Source organism: Myotis myotis, unplaced genomic scaffold, assembly GCF_014108235.1.
Source record: "Myotis myotis isolate mMyoMyo1 unplaced genomic scaffold, mMyoMyo1.p scaffold_m19_p_7, whole genome shotgun sequence".
Lineage (NCBI taxonomy): Eukaryota > Metazoa > Chordata > Mammalia > Chiroptera > Vespertilionidae > Myotis > Myotis myotis.
In genome coordinates this window covers 26,023,301-26,041,815 of record NW_023416379.1, presented here as the reverse complement: position 1 = coordinate 26,041,815, position 18,515 = coordinate 26,023,301, and the positions used below count along the sequence as shown (strand labels likewise).

At 39.7% G+C, this 18,515-nt stretch overlaps 1 protein-coding gene across 2 annotated transcripts in view; it reads left to right on the top strand.

The window, feature by feature from the left end:
* The window catches only part of NHSL1 (NHS like 1), a 215,462-nt gene that overhangs the window by 30,547 nt on the left and 166,400 nt on the right, over window positions 1–18,515 (top strand). The gene's annotated exons all lie outside the window — the stretch shown is intronic.

Sequence of the window (18,515 nt, the reverse complement as noted above, 5' to 3'; positions counted from 1 at the left end):
TCTGGTAATTATTAGCTTGTTAGTTGCCTGACTTCAAGATTATATTCAGTTAGTGTAATGAGTCAAAATGTCATGAAGTAGTTTTACTACCGGGTTTATTTTATAATTCCTGTGCTCATTGGGTCCATTGTTAGACGTACAGCGGTTCTCAACCTGTGGGTCGCGACCCCTTTAGTGGTCGAACGACCCTTTCACAGGGGTCACCTAAGACCATCCTGCATATCAGATATTTACATTACAATTCATAACAGTAGCAACATTACAGTTATGAAGTAGCAATGAAAATAATTTTATGGTTGGGTCACAACATGAGGAACTGTATTTAAAGGGCCAGAAGGTTGAGAGCCACTGTGTTACAACATCATTCTCTCAACTCCTGATCCATGTTTTGGTAATAGATGCCCAGGGTTAATTTGTTTTTTCTCTAGTGGTAAAGAAGTTTGAGTTCTCTTTCACAGCTGCTATTTAGAAATGTGTCTTATTTATACTTTCATCAGTAGTCAGGAGAAGTTTGAAAGTAATTTTATAAGACAAAAATGGAAGAATCATAGTAAGTATCTCAAGCATATATGGCATATGCTACTTCCTGTTGTTCTCTTGCCCTTTCTAAGTCTGCGTGTTGAGTGCATGTTCCAGCCCTGTCCTGGCACAGGCACAGCCCAGCTTGCTAGGATGTAGATATAATATGTCTGGGAGAACCTGGGTACAACTGTAAATGTAAAAGAAGCAATTTAAAAGTAACATTTTCACAATTTTTCTTCCTGCTAGCTCCAAGAAATCCCTTTGTCATTAGAGTAGATTTTGTCAAATTAACTTAAAATTCTTTAACTCTAACTTGAAGTGAGAAGGACTGGAATAGACCATATTGGAGCTCAGCAATAGCTGGAGGCTTCAGTCTTAGGAGATGACTGTGTATAGCAAAAGATTTTTTGCCAGCGCAGTTTTTTCACTTTATTAGATACTCTTTCTTAAAAACCACAAGGACATTTTTCTTTTATATTTCCAAATATGATATCTTAAAACTTTTTTTAAATTTTGTGGTTGCTTTCTCAATGAAATGCTTTATAGACTTTTTTCTTAGTTAGATTTAGTTCATTTTCCCACCTATTCAGGGACATTCTAGAAACTTCCCACCTCTATGTAGAAATTGAACACATGCTTTCATGGAGAAAGGGTGGATCAACCCTGGTGTTTCTTCATACTTCTACATCTGTTGTTAACAAATGTAATAAAAGGTAAATCCTTTTAAATACAGATATGAGAAATGAAATTTACAGTCTTTTATGTTTGGTAATTTATATTATTTAAAAGTTTAGACATTATGCCAGAAATTCTGTATCTTCTAAAATGCTTGGACATTGGCCCTCAGTGGGTGGAATGACTTTTCTGTTCTCTACAAGAGGGGTCCTGTAAGTTAGGCTGGGATCCGCTATAAATGAGGATTGATTATTACAGCTGATAAATGTGGAAATGGGCAATGAAATCATGGTACATATGGAAATGGAAAGTCTTCTTCATAGTTGTCCTCTTAGGATAATTTGTGGTGTTGAGAACCTGCCTCGGGTTTCTTAATAATGTTTTCTTAGCTAGTTAATTAGGATGTGCTGCTGATGTGATCCAGAAAGTGTTCAGCTCCAAAAGAGGTTGCCAGAAAAGGGGAAGCCCCGCTATATACAAGTCTGGGAACGGAGTGCTGGTTTTATTTGGCGTGAATGGCACAGAGAGGTTGGTCGCTGGTGTGCCTGCGCGCACCGTCACAGTGTGCATCAGCGCTTTGCCTTCTCTTCTCGTTCACAGATGGTTTTACTCCCTAGACCAGGTCTCCCTTTTCCCCATGTAATCCTAGGTTCTCTTACAGTCTCATCAACAGGAGAACACAGACGTTTATTTTTCTCAAGTAGCAGAAAGTCATGCAGGTAGGTAGGCCAGGGTCATGCAGCTGCTCAGCAATGTCGTTATGCGCCAGGCTCTTCCTACTGGGGGGTCTCTGTCAGGAAGGTTCCTTTTTAGAGTCACAAGTTGGCTGTTGAATCTCCAGGACTTATTCACAGGGAGGAAGGGCCATCTCCTAGTGAGGCTTTCGGGAGGTGATCTCTCTGGTGACTTCTGCCTCCATCGCATTGCGAACACTGTGTATGCATGCCCACCACTAGCTGCAAGGGCGTCTGGGTACTTATCTGGGCACATGGCTGCCTCGGAAGTAACTGGTGTTGTGTTAGAAAACGGGGAATGGGCACTGGTTTGCCAGTGCAGCGTGTGCCACAGAACGCTATTGTTATCCTGCTGATTTTATTTGGGTATAATCCTTTTGAAATAATTGCTCACATGAAATGATAGTTCTTCATGTGGCTTTGCATAATTCTTTTGGTTTCAAAGTTATTAAAATGCAAAAAGCCTTAGTATTCAGTATATTAGAAAGACCAGTTGTAATTTTGTAATTGTTTTCAACTAGTGCTAGTGAATGGGATCCATTTTTTTTTTTCTCTGACTCATCTCATCACTATAAACTAGTTAAAGCTTTTGCCAAGTTAGGTATTATTTCACAGATTGTTAAAAAACCATCAATCAATAGCCTCTCATTGAGCAGCAGCTCTCAGCGAGAGAGTGGAGAGTGATCAGTGGAGGGAAAGGCCTAGCCTTCTGATCTGGTGGGGCAGGCAGGTAGACCAGCAAATCATAAAAAGGGAGCGTGAAATATGAACTGGATACGGAGGTTGGAGCTAAAATTTTTATGTGTGCTTTGCGACAGTGGGGACTTAAACCATGAGTTCTGTTGCTGTTTAATTTCCAGATTTTAATTCTTTTTATGCATGTTTAATTAGTATATTAAAGAAAGATCTTATCACTTTGATAAGGAAGGAAAAGAGCTTTTATGACTCCAGCAAGTCATTAGAAATATATCCGTTCCTCTTATTCTCTTTCCCTCTATATTTTATAGCTCTTTTCAATGGATACTACTCAACCACAGTTCTCAAAATAGCCACTTAAGGTTTGTGAATATATTATAGATTTTAGTTTTCCCAAATAAAATAATTAATCTAATAAAATTTAACCACTAATACAAAAAGAAATTCTTTAAAAAACACACACACAAATCTAGCAGTATAGGAACTCATAGACCAAAACTTGTAAATCTCTCTTCACATGTCTCCAAATTCACTGCATTCGTGAACACACACATCAGGGTGTGGTTGATTTATTTTCTCATAATTACAGTCAGACTATCTTTATGTTCTGCAACTTGCTTCCCCCGGCCCCAGTCCCCCCTGTAACATCTTTTTTTGATGGTTTTCTTCACAGTACATATAGAGTAGTGGTTTTCTCAATCAAGGATGGTGCCACTCTACCCCAGGGAATATTTTTATTTATTTTTTTCAAGTAATGCTTCGTAAATGTTCTTTAATTTTTGTTCAAGATAAAAACAGTGAAATAACCTGGCATTTGTTATGTATTTGCTACTGATGCTCCTTTCATCAGACTAAATAGATAATTTGTTGAATTGATAAATTTTGTGAAGAGGCCTGTAAAAAAAAAAAAAGGAATAATTATAAATACTGTTGTAATAGAACATGGGTGAAAATCTTCAGAAGAAAATGGAGAACTCTAAAAAATGTGTTCATTTGTTGTTCATTGGTTGGTTTTATTTTTTGCCAGAGTCTTTATATATTGAGATAATATTGACACTAAATTCATACTACAAACATCCGAAATTACCACTAATGAAAACTCCTTTCTTCTTGCATAGTTTGGTAAACAGGAACCATGGATGTTTAAGTTGTGCTGAGCTTCTTTCATTGTGCTTTGGTTAGAAAGAAAAAATATATTTAAGTAAAACAATTTTGATCACCCACAGTTGTAGCATTAAGTATATCTTACTAGACTTTTTGTCCTAGGGAGTATTTTTAAATATGTGGGGGCATTTTATGAAGAAGTATCCTACCCAAAATGCCAATAGCATCTCACTGAGAAACAATGATATGGAAATACCCTGTGTATTCAACATTTCTGTACGTAATTTTTAAAAATGTGATCGTACCATAAATAAATTTTTTCTCACTGATGGTCAGTGTCTTTAGACACATATCTCTGTGCTTCTGTAAAAGTCTAGCATAAATTATTAGCAGAATCACTGGGTTAAAGGGTATGCCCACTTAAAATTGAGGTATACGCTCCCAAATCACTCTCAAAACAGGCTGCACAAATTACAGTCCTAATAACATTGCACATATTTTCCTACATCCTTTTCAACACTAGATATTATCAGTTAAAAAAATGTTGCCTACATAATAAGAAAAAATAAATTCTTGTTTAAATTTCCATTTTCCTGTCCAAAAAGGCCTGTTATAAAGTGTTTTCAGTATAGTCATAAGTGACTAATATGCTCTTAGAGCCGCTTCGTCAGTGCTCACCTGCTGTGGATGTCCTGCTACCTGTTTCATTCGTGTTTCAGAAACAGTCCTACTTCCATATCAGTCCCTCTTTGGAGTCTGTTTAATCTCATCTGCAGGGAGTGTTATACCATCTGTAGGGAGTGTGATCAGGAATCACTCCTGATCGGCAGGAGTGATTTTTATGAAGAACTAGGGATTGGTATTTATATAGGAGGAGCTGTGTTTTCCAAACTCTGGTTGCTGCCCAGCGTGTGGGTTGATGAAACCAAAGTAGGGATCACCAGAGCATAGGAAAAGAAAGCGAATAGAAAACACTGGCGTGTCTCGTATATAGTAAAGGTAAGGCGTATTTGTGGCTTATTTCATATGCATTTTCATGTGTTTTGAATATGTGTTTGTGGATATGTATGTATAGATGCATATAATGTCTGAGGGGTGCATTGTGATATAAAATATATCTCTGTGGGTTGAGGGTTGCTGATAAGGAGAATCTTACCTTTAAACATTTATTCAAAGCATGGTTTTATTTGTGTCCTAACTGAGGCAGCAATTTCATACTTGGTTGTAAAATTAAAAAAATAAATTGCCAAGAGTACCAATATGTTGCAAAAGGGCAACGGCCAAGGCTTTAGGAGGGGCTTAAATGCTTAAAGATAGATGTCACCTAATTGGACTTGGAGATATAATGGGTGTGGAGAGCCCAGTTGGCTTGGGTGCAGGATGAAGAAAGGATGACACCCCACTAAACGTAATTTCACTGGGCGGTGTAGCTCATCTGGGCTCCAGTGCAGCCCCCACATTTGACTCCACAATAGCTGTGCTGCTGCCCAGGCAAGAGAAGGCGGAGGAAACCGTGATGCTCAGCAGTTTCTCCCTGCGAGCAGGCACCTGGGCACCGGAGTGTCCAAGAGCGGCGGCTTGAACTCCTTTCGACTAGTTAGCTCCCCTCAGTTCCAATGCTGATCTTATGCTGCTTAGAAAATTACCTGTTGGTGATTATAATAAATGGCGGTAATTAAAAAAAAAAGAAGCTATGGAACACTCTACATGTGGGTGTAGGTAATTACCTGGCAGGTGTTCATATTTCTAGAGTCTGGAACTTACGGGTAAACAATGGCCTTTCTGTTAGAACTTCTGCCTGCACTTCTGTGTTTCTTCCCTTGTATAGTTGGGTATTTTCCATCACTTAGAGAACAATCTCATGATGATTCCTCCAGCTAGTTTGTGTCGTACTGTGTGCTTCCGAAGTGCTCATGTCTTTCATTCATTGTACCTCAATCAATTCTAATTTTCTTTCTTGAATTATTCTTATTCAATAATTGTCTCTTGATAAAAAACATGAATAGAAACTTATAATCTTCTGGGTTTGTAAACAATAGTTAGAAAATTTGTTCTTTTAAAGTTCTGTAGTGTAACCAGAAGTTAATTTCTTTCCAATTTTATGAGGTACTACTGGTACACTTTTTGGTAAACGTAAACACTAAATAATAAGTATTATTTCACAGACCAAAGAAAGTGGAAGGGGAAGGGTTTTAAAGCCTGTCAAGCACCACATAATATTATTGGGTCCTAATGTTCTATATTGTTAATATGAAGCGTGGAGAGGCAGTGTTGATATCGACTACACTTAGTGTGTTACTTTAGATTTAGGTAAAACCGTTTGACCTTCCCCCAAAAGTTTAATTTTATACATACTAGTACAGGCAGTCCTCGGGTTACGTTGGACTCAAGTACATCGTTTCGTGGTTACGTCGCCATCTCCCATTTATTTACATATATATAAAAAAAAAGTGTCATTTCGATGTCTGTACATATGTGCTTTATGTTTTTTATTATTTACTTACCACAAGTAAAGGTCAGGAATTATAATCTTTCTTTTAAATTTTTTTACTGTTTCACTTCATTACTGCTGTGTATGTGCTCCATGTGAGTGACGTAGGTGCTTATGTAGGTGGGTTCCGACTTCTGGCGAAAATCGTGTTACGTGGCGCCGTAGGAACGGATCTCCCACGTAACCCGAGGACCTACTGTATTCAATCTAATCCTGTCAATGAATTCTGGGGACAGGGCTTGAGTTTCTCTGTCCATCTCAGTGTCTGCTCAGTGGTACCAAGGTATCTGGCAACCTATTGTGATTTGGGATCAATCTCTCCTAAGTGTGCTTATGCAAGTGCTTGGAGCTCTTTGCCAGTGGTGAGTGTAATGCCATTTCTGTCAAGTGTCTTATGGAACTTGGTTACTTAAGCAGGTGATCTTCTGGATGAATTTATAGTTATTCTCTAGATACATGTTATTATTCTTCCTCCTCCGTGAAAAACACTCCTTTCCATCCACCTTTGGTCTAAAGAAGCTTCAGCCTCAGGAAAGAGAGGGCAAGGTTTTGAAGACTTCTGAGTGAGTGTTGGAGTTTCATTGTTTCTACATCAGCCCTTCTCTTTTGTTGCCTTGAGTCATAGCTTAGAATGAGGTCAATGCTCATTCAGCCAGTTGGCTTGATGAAAGAATCTTGCATATTGCAGAATGAAAAGTGTTATTAGTAGATATTTAGAAATAAAGAGGAAAGCTAATGTTGTAACACACTATGCTCCATATGTTAAATTGAGGAAAACATATTTTGTGAGCTTCTTTTGAATAGAATTATTTGTGCTCCTTTAAACAACCTTTTTACCTTTCTCTTCTTTTTCTAAGATATGTCCTCTCCAAATTTAAATAATCAATTAAAAGAAAAGGACTAGTCAACATTTAGAAAAAAGCTAAAGCAATGCCAATAAAAGTCAGTTGTAATATATTTGATTTTTTTAAATTTGAAAATATTAGATATTAAATTGGTTGGCGTGTGTTGTTCAGGCTTAACAGATGAGTTTTATGGCATGTTTATCAAAATATGAGGCAATTAAAATAACCGTGTTAAATCTAACTTGCTCTAATTAAGCAAGACCCACACAAAGCCTTTCAGAAACAGAATTCCATGGTTCCTTCCAATGAGCGGCCTTATAGAAGGAAATGATGATCTATATAAGTCTAATTTATGGAAGATCCATAGAGTATTAAGTTTCAGAATAGTTTCATTGACTTGGGGAAGTAAAGCTACTAAATAGAAATGATGTATGGAATGAGGGTATTTTCTGCCTTTCCCAGTGAGAGTCTAGAACAGTGGTTCTCAACCTTCCTAATGCTGCGACCCTTTAATACAGTTCCTCATGTTGTGGTGACCCCCAACCATAAAATTATTTTCGTTGCTACTTCATAACTGTAATTTTGCTACTGTTATGAATCGTAAATATCTGATATGCAGGATGTATTTTCAGGGGTCGTGACCCACAGGTTGAGAACCGCTGGAGAAAAAGCTTCCAGAACCCACACCCTCCTAGAACAGTGGTCCCTGAGTTCTGGATATAAAGGATGAGCCACTGCTATTGTCTCTCCACTCATTCTGCTTGGTAGCCTGACAGTCATTCTAATAACCTGTTCATTCTCCCTGTTCAGCTTCTTGAAGATTACCTACTAGTATGTGATGCATAATAAATAATGGCTAAGCTTCATTTTACCAATAAGCGAATTAACAGTTTAAAAGAACAATATATTTGGGTATAATTTTTTAAAAATATATTTTATTGATTTTTTTTTTTTTTTTTTTTTTTTTTTTACAGAGAGGAAGGGAGAGGGATAGAGAGTCAGAAACATCGATGGGAGAGAAACATTGATCAGCTGCCTCCTGTACACCCCCTACTGGGGATGTGCCTGCAACCAAGGTACATGCCCTTGGACCGCAATTGAACCTGGGACCCTTCAGTCCGCAGGCCGACACTCTATCCACTGAGCCGAACCAGTTAGGGCTGGGTATAGATTTTTTTTAAAAAATATGTTTTATTGACTTTTTACAGTGAGAAAAAGAGAGGGATAGAGAGTTAGAAACATCGATGAAAGAGAAACACCGATCAGCTGCCTCCTGCACATCTCCTACTGGGGATGTGCCCGCAACCAAGGTACATGCCCTTGACTGGAATCGAACCTGGGACCTTTCAGTCCGCAGGCCAATGCTCTATCCACTGAGCCAAACCAGCCAGGGCTGGGTATAGATTTTTTACATCAAATCTGTCTAATTACACTATTTTGTGGTTCATCTTGCCAGTAAGAATTTTTTCCCTCCCCTCTACCCCTTTTACTACCCCCATTTGTTATCGCTTTCATATATTTATTCTAAACTGCTCATGGCACTACCAAAAGAAATATAGTGTAAGTTTAGAAGGTAGAATATAAATTGCCCTCATGGTCAGTTACATTGAGGAGTGCCAGTAGGCTGCTCCATCCAATGTTTGCACCATTGTGTAGGCCCCTCCCTCGGAATGTGGGTTGTGTCAGAGTTAGCGGCCAGAATCAGCAGAATTGACACCCTGCAAGTTCTAGGCCTAAGCTTTAAGAAACCCAGGCCTGGAGAGTAGTCCTAGAAGGGAGGAAGGGAGGGAGGGAGGGAGGGGGAAGGGCGGGAGGGAGGGAGGAAAGGAGAGCTGCCCAGCTGAGCAAATTGTGAGCAAATAAAACAATTGTTTGAAGCCATTAAGTTTTATAGTGGTTTGTTATGCAGTGATAAATGAAAACACCCCTAGATTGATATATATTGAAAAAAAACCATTTTAACAGCTACGTAGCAATAATTTGTATTTATGTGTTAGAAAGTAAAATAGAAATGATTGCTAATCAGATAGTAAAATTGATTTATCAATGTGTTGTGTGCTATTTACTAATGGAGTTATATAAATAGGGAAATAAATAAAGTAACCATTGAAGAGATTCAAATGTCACTCAGTGCTGTTATTAAATACAAGCTTTCCCATCACAACTTGATAAAGTAGTGATGCCTTTGAAAATTTTGGCAACATTTTAGACCACACCGTTGGAAGAGAAATGTTTATAAGAAAATTAAAAGTACTATGTTTTGATGGGATGAGTTTTTAAGTTTCTGTCCCTCCCAGAATCTTTTTTTTCTTTTTCAATTGACGTTTCAAGGAAAATGCCTCTAGGTTGACTGATTACAAATGTTTTCACTCAAGCACACTAGTTTCTAAGTCTGTCTGTAAGCCGCTTTCTTAAAAAAGTGAATAAGCTTGGGAAATAATTATTCCTCAAAGTACACAAAACTTCTGAGCAAGCTTTTGTTCTGCAGACAGATCTGATTCATCAAGACACATCAAGATAATTGTCACGATTTAAATTTTTTAAAGAAACCGAGAAGCCTTTGGCTCAAGTATAAAACTTTCTGCTGCTTTCTTGGCATGGGGCCTTGAGTTGGATATTTTGTGCTGAACGTTGCTCCATTTTTTTGTTTTGTATTTTTGCCTCTGGGACAGGAAACTACTGAACAAAATACTCATTTTGGTAACCAGTGCTGGTCCTACGGTGACTCACTGTTCTTGAGTGATTAGTACAGAAAAGAGAGGCGGACACTTGAATGCTGCTCCCTAGTGGATGCAGATGATGAGCCAAGATTCTATTCTTCCATCACTGGCATTTTGTAAAACTGGGAATCGCTGTTTTGACAAAAGAAGAACAACATTTACAGTAAAGTCCTCTTCTGTCTCATAAACTATTTCTTTCAGGCAGTAGAAGGCTTCGTTTAGATGAAAATTCTTAATGGGCTCAGGCAGTTTGCCTTTAACTACACCAGTGTGCTCTCCCTTTTGGGATTAATCTGTGTGATTGTGTAAAAAATTTCATAGAGAAACGTTTTCTTCCACAACCATGAGCATTGCAAGGGCAGAATAATGTCTTACTTGCTTGAGACTATAAAACCCAGAATCTAGGACACATCCTAGTATTTATAAGGTCACACTCAGATTATATTTTGAATTAAAGAATTTAGCTTTTAAATCAACTCCATTCCCCCCACCCCCTAGGTGTTGCTGGTTAGCTAGAATGCCAGCAAGTCCCAGATTGGCAGACAGTTGAGGGAGCCATGTTTTCAAAGTTCTTCCTCAATGGACAGTCACCAATTTTTTTCCTACCCCAATTCTATGAAATATTGATGATAATTTTTTAATTCAACAATCTGTTCTATGCTGAGTCTTTTCAATATACTATTTCTGATTCTTACAACAGATTATTTGGAGTTAGGGGCTTAAAATATTTGTGTAGTTGACTTTCTTATAATTCCCTGTTGAAAACCGGTATAACAAGGGATTTGTGTGGTATGTTAAGAACGTTTAGATGTTCCTGGACTGGCTGAGTTGGAAGATGCCTGAGTAAGAGTCACAGGGAAGGGATTTTGGTTCCTATAAATGTCTGACAAAAGGAAGTGGGAACTTTGCTAAGATTCTGTGGTCACTGCTCATATCTAAAATTTTCCCTAACCCGAAAGGATGCAAAGAAATCTGGCAACTAGGGTTACCTTTTTGCTCAGGTTATACCATACTCTATTTTATTCATTTTTAAAAAATTTAAGTACAGTTTTCCCCTGCTTTCCAAAAGTAGAGCATCCCTTGGCCCCCTTCTGCCTGCCCCCCCACCCCCAATAACCTATGAAATCCTACCAAATAACATAGCCCTAAAATAACACTAGCATATCGTAAAAGCAGTGCCTCTCTCACAGCTTGGGGTGTTCATCCTATATAATAAAAGGGTAATATGCAACTAACAGGGAAACGACCGATTGCTATGACACGCACTGACCAACAGGGGGCAGACGCTCAATGCAGGAGCTGCCCCCTGGTGGTCAGTGCACTCCCAGAGGGGGAGCTCCACTCAGCCACAAGCCGGGCTGATGGCTGCGAGAGCAGCGGCAGTGGCGGGAGCCTCTTGTGCCTCCTCTGCAGTGCTAAGGATGTTTGGCTGCAGCTTAGGCCTACTCTCTGGGGCGTAGGCCAAAGCTGGCAGGTGGACATTCCCTGAGGGCTCCCAGGCTGCCAGAGGGATGTCTGACTGCTAGCTTAGGCCTGATCCCCCAGGGAGCGGGCCTAAGCCAGCAGGTGGACATCCCCCAAGGGGTCCCAGACCGCGAGAGGTTGCAGGCTGGGCTGAGACACCCCCCCCCCCCCCCCCCGCCTCCTGAGTGCATGAATTTTCATGCACCGGGCCTCTAGTGCCTCTATAATGGGTCCCTGCAAAACAAACCTGGAAAGCTATTTTTGCAAAAGGGAAAATCCTCTTTGGATTTCTTTCAGTTAGCAAAAACAGGTACTAATGTAGGTCTTTTGTAAAAGTGAAGTGGCATAACATGGAACTTTTGAAAAGTGAGGGATACCTGTTATTTATAGTGAACACTTATTTTATGCTGGAGGAAATTCCAGAGGTACCTCAGTGAACAAAAAAGGCCAAAATTCCCACCTTGGGAAAGTTTGCATTGTAGCACAGGGCAAACAATAAACGTAACACCAACAGGGAGATATTATACAGAGCAGGTCATCAGGTGGTAAGTTCTGTGGAAACAATAAGTGAGGGTAATGGAAATCAAGGCAAGAGAGGGGTTATACTCTTATTTGGACTGCGCAGGCTTCATTGAAGAAGGTGGCTTGTGCGCAAAGCTGGAGGAGGTGCGGAAGTATCAGGAAGATGCATGGTAGGAGAGACTTCCGGCAGAGGGGCGGGTAGAGGAGGGAGAGGGGCCGGCCAGGGCCAGAGCAGAGTCGGGGGGGCCTAGGCTGCCTGTGGCCTCTGAGGAATGCTTTGATGGATAAACTTGGGGCAGATTGCTGCTAAATCATGCTGATGTTGTGAACCTTACTGGATGGGCCGTTGTATATCACGACTACCTTATCACCAAATCATAAAATGACACCAAAAAGAGAAGTTACTAGACTAGAACCACATAGTAAGATGTGACCTTGAAACATTTCTTTTGTCCTTTATGGTTCTGAGGGCCCATACATCATAGTGCCTCGGTGACAGGCCACAGTTGTCCCAGGATTTCCCATCAGGCCTGGGGCCTGCAGATGGGCAGGTTCAAAGCTATTCACTTTGTATGCAGAGTGAGAACCCATGTAAATCAGCTAATTAGATGGAAGGAGTTGTATGTAAACTTCCTTAAGTCTGTGCCTATACAGAGTAATCTCTGAATATTAATTTTAAGTTAATTTTTAATTTAAAAAGTAATCTCTGTTTTATCTCTTATCACCTGTTTCTTATCTCATAGTCCCTGCGCCTCCAAATTAAAATCAGATTTTGAAAAAATAACACAGCAAGGTCTCTGTCTCCTTTTTGAACACATTGTTTTATTTGTGTTACATATTTTTCAGCTTTTAAAATACAGATGGATTTTTAAACTGGCATCTGATACTTTGGGAGGAATTGCTTTTTATTGAATATTACAGTATGAAAATAAGTGTTTTCAGGGAAATTTTTTGCTGTCTTCTTGTTCTATGATTTCCTCTTTTAAATAACTGATAACGTAGAAACTTGACAGATAGGTTTGATCCTAGTTGAAGGTGAAAATTCTCTGGTTGTGTTAAAATGGTGCCTAATTATACCACAATTTTCATGACTGAGATATGTTTATTTAGGGCAGACTGTGTGCCTGGGGTTGTCTAGGTGCTAATAGAGGTGTATCTCCATCTTATGTAATACATATAGTTTATCAACATATGTAAATGAGATGGGTTTGAATATTGACTCTACCAGTTTTAAAGATGTGCCCTTACTCAAGTTAATTAATTAATTCATTGAGACTCAGTTTCCCCATTTAAAAATATCTACCTCTTGAGAATTTTGAGGAGTAAAGACGATGTCTGCAGAATGCCAGCATAGTACTTGATACAAAATAAGCCCTCAATAAAAGGTAGCTGCTATTAATTTGTTAAAAAAATCATCTTATTAGCTTTTGTTTTGGATTGATTTGTTTTCATCTTTGAGGTGTCTTCTACCTAAAATTTTAAGTTTACCTATTCCTGCCCTGTCCTTCAGCCTTTTGAAAATAACCTAAGTGTTTGATGCGTATGCTTATGAAGCAGAGCCAATACTTAAAAGAATCTGAGAGAAAAATACTTTGAGGAAGATTACCCTTTAATTAGTGTCTTTCTTTGAACTCTTGAGTTTCCTTTTTATCATCATTTTTCCTCTGTGACCTACAAGCCCTTATCTCCTTGTGCTTGGCCTCCTCTTCCACTGCCCCTCTAATTACTACCTCCCTCCCCACTTCTATTCTACTCTCTACATTGTTGCCAGACTATATTTTCTAAAATGCCACTGTACTCCTTCTTTTGTTTTCTTCTTCTTCTTCTTCTTCTTCTTCTTCTTTTTTTTTTTTTACATTGGCCATATGTATTTCTCCTTTAGGGGAAGATCTGTTCAAGCCTTATGCCCATTTTAATTGGGTTGATGACTTTTTTCAGGAGTGGTAGGAGTTCTTTATATTCTGGGTATTATAAGTCTTTAGTGAATTATATGATTAGGGATACTAGCTCATATGAGCTTTTTTGTTCTTAGCAACCCAGAGCTAAGAACAAAATAATTCTAGGAGCTCCTGCAACTTCATACATTATTTCTTTACAGGACACTGTAAAGGTGGGAATTGTGGGGGAGGGAAGAGGCCGGGCAACAAGAGAGAACTTCTGTCATTTTGTTTTCTCCTTTTATCTTCTAAGGTTTATTTTTCTTTTTCCCAAAGACCCTCACCCATGGCCCTCCCAGAAGACTTGTGTCTTGTTAACAAGAACTGAGTTACTTGGCTACCCTAGCTTCAAGAAAGGCTGGGAAAATGTCTTTAAAAACAATCTCTAGCCCTAGCTGGTTTGGGTCAGTGGATGGAGCATCAGCCTGTGGACTGAAGGGTCCCAGGTTTGATTCCGGTCAAGGGCACATCCCTGGGTTGTGGGCTGGATCTCCAGTTAAAGCCACCCAAACAAACAAAACCTAACCATAACCTAGTCGTCAAGTTTTTAAACTGTATTTTAAAAGAAAAAAAACAACATACAACAAAACAGAAAACAAGATACACCTTAGTACCTGCCAAGAAAGAAAATGAGATGACATTTAAGATGCAAAGAAAAGAATCCTTCAGATTTAGGTGAAAAGAAAGAAGAGCTTGAAAGAAAATCTGCACAAAGGAAATTATCACCACAGGCTTAGAACTGAGGCAAAAACCTGGGTTCTTTTGAAGATAGAAGAAAGTGTCTCATGACCTAAATGATCTCAAACAATTCATCAACAAGCCCAACATCTGAGAAGGTCACAAGGAAAGCAACAGAGTAGAGAGAGTTAATGAAAGACACTCATGCCCTCCCCCCAAAAAACTTAATATTAGCAAAATGTTATATTCGCCAATAACATCAGTAGACTGTTTTGGAAAAGAGCAAGGGGTACCAACCAAACTTTACAAAGGAGCTGGTACCGTAATGATAGAATATGACTTACCCAAAAAGCTAAATGCTATACTAGTTCCAGAAAAGAGGTCAAGCTGCTGCTTACTAATCTATAATAATAAAAGCATAATATGCTAATTAGACCAGACAGACGAACGACTTTCTGGACATTATTCCAGTTGTCCTTTGGTCGTCCTTCCGGATAAAGCTGTGGTGGTGGGGGCTGAGGCAGAGGTGGTTAGGGGCGATCAGGTAGGGAGGCAGAGTGGTTAGGGTGATCAGGCAGGCAGGCGAGTTGTTAGGGGCGATCAGGCAGGCAGGCGAGTGGTTAGGGTCCATCAGGCAGGCAGGCGAGCGGTTAGGGGTGATCAGGCAGGCAGGCAGAGTAGTTAGGGGTGATCAGGCAGGCAGGCGAGTGGTTAGGGGCCATCAGGCATGCAGGTGAGTGGTTAGGGGCCATCAAGCAGGCAGGCGAGAGGTTAGGAGTGATCAGGCAGGCAGACAGAGTAGTTAGGGGCCATCAGGCAGGCAGGTGAGCGGTTACGAGCCAGTGGTCCCGGATTATGAGAGGGACGTCTGACTGTCAGTTTGGGATTGGGCCTAAACTGGCAGTCGGACATCCCTTGAGGGGTCCTGGATTGTGAGAGGCTGCAGGCCGGGCTGAGGGACATTCCCCCCCAACCCCCCCCATGCCTACTAGAGAAATACTTTGAACCATTAAAAAAACAAACAGCAACAAGGTGAGGGTACCATCTGTCACCACTCCTAGTTAAGAAAATAGTAACTGTTGCCTTCAAATTGTGTAAATAGAGGAAAGGGAGAATTTTATTGTATTGCTTACGTTATGGGGTTGTTGGGAGGATTGAGTGAATTAATGAAGAATTCACAGAGGCACTGGTGGTCCCTGATTTTCAATCCCTTGTCTGCTTTTAATGGATCAAATGATCCCTGGCCCTGGGGTATCCAAGTTATTCCATTTGACTTCTTAGCCAGCAAATCAATGTTGATCTGAGAAAGAAACATCTGGAAGCAACCATACAGTCTTGGCCTGATCAGTCCACTTGATTTATTATAAAGACTTGTACTCATTGTTCAGAACCAACTCTTTTAGGTAGGATATTAATGCAGGAATCTCCTCCCTCTTAAGGCAAAATCCCCAAACAGTGAAAATCAGTTTCTCACAGTTGACTCTGTAAAAGGGTTGATCCTGACCTACCAGCCATGGGCAAACTACAGCCCGCATCCGTTTGAAATGAATAAAACTAAAAAAAAACAAAAACCAGACCGTACCCTTTTATGTAATGATGTTTACTTTGAATTTATATTAGTTCACACAAACACTCCATCCATGCTTTTGTTCCGGCCCTCCGGTCCAGTTTAAGAACCCATTGTGGCCCTCGAGTCAAAAAGTTTGCCCACCCCTATAGACATACCTGTGAAGCCAAGGCTTTAACTACGTGTTAAAAATTAAAAACACCTTCCCAGCTCCCTTGGAATTGAGGGCACATTAAAGTGGTGAACCAGGTCCTTTTCTCCAACAAGCTGCCCTCTAAGGTCTCAGCATCAGCTTCTCTTCTCTGTGACCCAGGCAGGAAAGGGACCTCGAGTATAACATTCCTCTTTCCACACTCCACAGCCCTGGTAGGAAAGGGGGCAGCCAGGTGCTGAGTGCACGCCTTCCAATCTCCAAAGCCTCACCCATCAGAGAGAGGGAGAGAGGGAGAGAGGCGGGGGGTGGGGGGGGGGAGAGTGAGAGAGCGCAGAAATCAGTGGAGCGGCCCTATTTCTGGCTCCATCTCCTACTCTCCAGTCTTGGCAATTTAAGTTTATGTAATAAATATTCCCTCTCTGCCCCTGTGGAGCTATTTGGGCTTTTCCTAGCCCGTTTAGTCCATTTTCCCAAATTTCCTCTCTAGATGTGTGCTTTGCTTGCCCTGAGAATGCCAAATAAGCCATAATGTGTCTGGAGAGGAAAAAAAAATTCACAAATATCAACTGTATTCTTATACATTAACGATATTGGGGAGGCTTTGAAAATCACAGAAATCATAGCCATTTCATCTTTTAAATAAAGTCAACATTTTAGCAAACACTGACAGGTTTGAGAAGAAAACATTAGACACGTCATTAGGGAGCTCAACCACTTCCGGCCACCCCACGCCAGCCTCTGAGAGGCACTGGCAAAATTGTAATGAAGAGCACAGTTATCTTCCCTGGCAGCATGATCACAGATTTAGATGTTGAGGCAATTGTTACAAAAGCATTTGTGGTAACAGCATTGCCTTCTAACCTAATATGAAGTGTCAAATCTTAATAAGCAAACAGGTAGAAGTGCATTTCCATGAAAACAGGCTTAATAACAAGGACAGTTTGGAGAAATAATGACCATACTCTTTAATTATGTATTTCTCATATTTTCTTCAGTAGAATGCCATCAGTTTCTCCTGAAAATAAATAACCCAACATTTCTATTAAAAAATTCTACACTGTAAAACCTTATAAACAGCATATGTTGATTATTCTTTGCAAAACCATCTTTGAAAGAAATAATTATACCCTTGGGTAAACAGCTAAATGTATTTTTTCATTATGTTGAAAGGGAAACAACTGATTCTGAGATTCTACACTTTCCGTTTTTACAATCAGATTCATCTCAGCCACACTGCTGACAGCAATTCGTCAACAACTTAATATTCGTCAGTCTGTGTAAATATGTTTCAGCTAAGAAATGTGTTACGCTTATCTTAACCTGATTCTTTATTTTCAACAAGAAAAGCATACTTACTGTAAAGGAGGCAGAAAAGTTAAATCCCAATTGGATCTACATCAAAAGGAATAGAGAGAAAAAAAACCTTTCTATTTAAATCAGTTGAAAGCCTTCAGCATTGAATGGATTTGAGAAAATGAAACTTGGGTACAGGATTCCTGGGGACATTTGCATCTTTCCTCAGAAAGCCTCCCAGGACCTTTCATTGCACTAACTTCCAGCCCTTTGCTGCCTTCTCAGTCACTATGGATCAAGCTGAATATTAATGAGTAAAAGCAGCCAGGATCTAGGAAGCTCAGCCAAGAATACTGGGACAGACAAGAAAAGCGCTCACTATTTTTAAGAAAACATCTTTTAAGAGTTCTGGGCTCCCAGAAGTCAGGCCAAAACGGAGAGAAATGGCCCTTGAATGAGGATAAATACGTTTGAGCCTTGCCCGTAGGGGATGGTAAAAGACTTTTCTTCGTCTTTTGTACCATCTGTTTTAATAAAGTTAAATCTGGGCTGCAGCCGATTCATACTCAATCACATTTGTCCGGAGAGGAGATACAACAAAATTCATAGTGTTAGTTAGTAATCAGGAACTTAAAGAAAATTTATTATCTTCTTAATGGCCATCTGGAAACTGTCAAATGACTCCTTCTCTCCATCTACTCCTGGGAGCAGTTAAGGATATTTCCTAAAAATATCTTCGGGATAAAACACATTATATAAAAACATGAGAATTTGACGTAAGTATATTTTACCCACCACAAAATAAGTACCTGCCATATACTAACTTTTACTCATTAACTGCTTAAAACATGAATGTATACAACCTTCTTATCCTTATATACAAATGAATGTTTCAGTTTTATCTACTTTTTAAAAAAGAAACCCTGCTTTTACCCCCCCCCTTTTTTTTGGTCCAGAATGCTCTATTTCATCATAAATATCTGATAGAGTTCTATCAGCATTTCAAAGTTCTCAGCAGTAAGACTCATTGTATTACATAGACCATAAACTCCTGGGGAACTGTAAACAGCCCTACCTTTGCACATTTTGTGTAGTTATGCAAGTAGGTAAAGA